Here is a 4,055-nt window from a genome sequence, read left to right as displayed (position 1 = left end):
TATCCAATAATGAAATATATATGAAAAATAATTCACTCTCATAAGTGCATGGGAAATGTTAATCAATTTAGAGTTGCTAAAATGTAATTTCCCTAATGCAGAGTCTGTAAAGGACAGAAGTGAATAATTGCATCATCCAAAATCCCATCTCTGCTTTTAACAATGAAGGCAGCCTCCTGAGTGGTCTTCAGAAATGGCATGGGGAACTGCAGACGTCAGAGCTGAGTCTGCTGAAGTCAGTGATATTTCCAGTATTTTTATGTTTGTCTAAAACAAGCTGAGCTTCAAACCCCAGCACGATTCTCATCCTTCTTCAGATTAGAAGAGAATGGATGAAGGCAGAGAGAGAAAAGAGATCCAATGCCACCCCAGTGCCGGCAGAGACAGAAGCCCATGTCAGGAGACATAGCAGGGTCATCTCCCAGTCGTTTTAGGGAACACTGGGACAGTAGCTGAGCAGGCAGCCCAGGCTCTTTGAAACATCAAAGGGTATCCCTACAAGGGTACATGTAGGAAGAGAAAGCCAGAGAAAAGTCAAGACTCTGCGCAGGGAGCACACAAATCTCCGGGTCTTCTGCAGTGAAGTGAGCATTTAGAATTAGAGAAGACTCTGAAACAAAGGGGCTTGGGTCAGGGTGTGCTGTGGGGCTGCACTGGGTTAGGAGGGGAAAGGGTTTGCAGGGGAAAGAAATCTGGGAATGAATGAAGATCCTGGAGCCTCTTTGGGTCATTGGTAAACCTGGATGTGGCTGTAGCCCATATTGCTGATGATCAAAAGCTATGAGAGCCTCTAGAGACAAACGTTGACTTTGGCAGCATAGCAGAAATCAAGTACCTGGTATTGCTGAGCACTTATGGTTGGAGACCATTTAAGTTGTAAAACTACAGGGGAAACTCTTAGTTTGTTTAATATTTGAAACTGCCAGTGCTTGTAACACAATATGGGAAGGAAGGAAGTCTGCAGTTTGTGGGAAATCTGATCCACTTCATTGGTAAACCCAAGCTGGTAAATTCCAGGATGAAACTAAAAATAAAGAGACTTTAAAATCAGTGCTATAGTTGGTAAATATGTGGCATGGAAAACACAATTAAATTTTACTTGTTTTATGTAGAAGTATTTTGCCAAGTATTGGAGACTTGTTCATTTTAAAAATTAAAGAAAGGGATTATAGTTCTGCTTCTGAAAATCTGCTTCAAAGTCACTAGTTAAACTTCTGTAACAAGAAAATTAAAGAGAACTCACCATTTCAAAGACATTTCTTAATGACTCAATAGGTGTGTATATATAGAAGGAGAAAAAGATAAAACTTTCTAACTACATTTGTGGGTATATTCAGTAGTGGTGACCTTCATGAAGCTACACTAGCAGTAAAATTTAATTTACTTGCCTTAAAAAGAGAGGTTTACAGTACTTAATTACCAACCACAAAAAGCCAAGGGGGGGAATGGTAGGAAAATCAGACATATTAAAATAAAATGTACACATGGGGGAAAAGGATTTAAATCTATAACTTCATAAACTGATAGGTAATTGGTGTAAAGAGAGCAAAATATTGTACTCAGGTTTTTTATGAGGCTACAGATGCTATAGGATTTGGATTCCAGATCACAGTATGTAAGGTACAAGCAAAAATTCCAAGGGTATTTTGATATGTTTGTCTACTCACCTCCCCCCAAGCCTACAGATGTAAATTAGATGTTAGACAAAGATGTAGCACATTCATGAGTAAAAAGCATGAGACCACATCCATTTTCAGAGCTGTTAAATGGCACAGTGAAATGGCACAGTATTGGGCAATCTGTTAAAGAAGCATTTTGTACCAAAAAAAAAAAAAATCACTTCTAGCATTTTAGTTTGTTTTAGCCGTTGCTTTCCCACAATACACTGTCAAAAATACATTTCACACCCTTGACCAACACAGCTATGCCAGCAGAAGTCTGTGATACAACCTTGGCTTAAGAAAGCCATTGATATAAAAACATTTTGGGCCTCCTAATCCATGTTTTTGTTCTATGTAGACCATCACAGAAAAGCTGTTTCTTTGTAGCTTCATTAGGAATGTTCCCACCATTGATTTCTGGAGCAAAGTCGCATTCCCTGAGAGCGCAAAAAATATCTCTGTGATGAACCCGCAAATCTCTTTTCTGCAGCACTGGAGCCATTCGGGTGCTGAACTGTTGTAATTGCAACGGAGAATTTATATGACTTGTGGTTTTAAATAGACAAGAGGATCTATTCTGAAGTCAATCTTCAGTTCTGAAAGACGAGTGCTCTTCTGTAAGCTTGTAATAGAGGAATACGATTTAAAAGGACTTTGATATAACAAGAACTATTTTTAATGCTCTGTATTTACATGTCAGCATTCTCCTTTTTTCTCTCCTTTGTTTTTTTCAGTGGTGACAATTACAATTAGTAGGCTTGAAATCAAAATCTGTCATGGCTTTTGAAATACTAAACTCAGAAACTGCAGTTTGAGGCTGTTGCCAGAAAAATACTGAAGATGATAGTTTTAAGCTGACTTGTGAACTGTAGTAACAAGGAGCAACATGTCTATAAATCTAGAGTAGTAGCTATTACCAAAATGTACTCCAGGGTTTCTTTTTGACTTTGCCATTGGCTCTCTTTGCAGAAAAACATGACTGTTGTTCTGTCGCCTGCAAGTCACATGCATTCTGTATGCAACACTTGCTCCATGGTATGGCTCCCAGCTTCTTAAGGAGTCTCAAGACCTTTCACCTTTTAAGATTCTGTACCTCTGTGGGTGCTGAATTATAGATTTCCTCTATTATGGATTTAAATGATCACTTTCCAGTAGACAGAAAAATTGACCTGAATATGAAATACTTGTTATTAGGCCATTTATTTTACTATAATTTTATATAATGTCCAATTATTAATACCCATTCTTATTAATTGCTAATTAATAAGCAATAGAAACTAAAGCCTCTTATATTTCATATTAAAAATCTCTGATAAAGTGTATTAGCACAAAGGCGTTCCTGACTTCATACTAGTCAAGTTTATAGAAACATTGAAAATCTGAAACCCTGTGAGTGCCTTATCTAGTCTTTATTTAGTGACCCTGGCGGCTTATGGTTTTTCACTATGTTATCTTATAAATTATCATGCTAGTAAGAATATTTTGCAAAATTCTCATAGTAATTTTTCTAGATAGTCTCTACCTATGTGAATGTATTTAGTCTCATTAGAAAACAGTCTCAAACAAAATATTGTAGATTTTTAACCATCCCCTGTAGTTGGAATAGCACCCCACTGAGACTATAGCTCTTGGAATCTACAAGAACAGCTGCAGTGCTGTAAAATTCATAAAGCAGCAGAACATGGGATCAGGTAATACCTTCAGATCTTCATGCACTATTGTGCTTTATCCCAGACTCTTACAGATTTAAGCAGTTTTAAAGGGCAGGGTTTTTAAGAACATACTAGATATGTGCCTTGCTTCCACAAGCTATCAAAATAAAAATCTGAAATTTGTTTTGTGTATTTTATAGCTTGTCAGAAAAAAAAATTATGGGGCTTTTTTTTTTTTTAAGATTTCTCCACTCTGTATTGATCGTATTACTTGTCAAACTCTCTTGGTTTGGTTTTTAATATTTTCAGTGTAAATTTTAGTCTAGCAGCCTCAACTGCCTCAAAACTGTTCTAAACCTATTTTGGTCTTCTTTCCCATGAGAAAAAAACAAAACAAAACAAAACAAAAATACCCCAGAAATATTTGAAATAAACTCTATAAATTCTGGTATGTACATATGTATTGACACACATTAAGCTATCATTACCTTCACTGTAGCAGAAGGAAGAGAGGACAAGAGACCACCTGCCTTTTTCTAAGCATTTAACTTACCTGTGACTGTCCCTAAAAGGCAGTATCCATGCAGACTGCCATGGATGCATACATGGCCTGCACTGTCCGGAGAGGATGACAGCAGGAGTGATGATACGGTGCTTAGAGGAGGCACATGCCCCTCTAGAGCTACATACAGAGAAATGGCCACCTTTGTGTGACAACACAAGGGCTGTGCACTTCTCAGTG

Source organism: Antrostomus carolinensis, unplaced genomic scaffold (genome assembly GCF_000700745.2).
Source record: "Antrostomus carolinensis isolate BGI_N321 unplaced genomic scaffold, ASM70074v2 scaffold11538, whole genome shotgun sequence".
In the NCBI taxonomy this organism is placed as follows: Eukaryota; Metazoa; Chordata; class Aves; order Caprimulgiformes; family Caprimulgidae; genus Antrostomus; species Antrostomus carolinensis.
Note: the sequence above shows the minus strand (reverse complement) of the source record.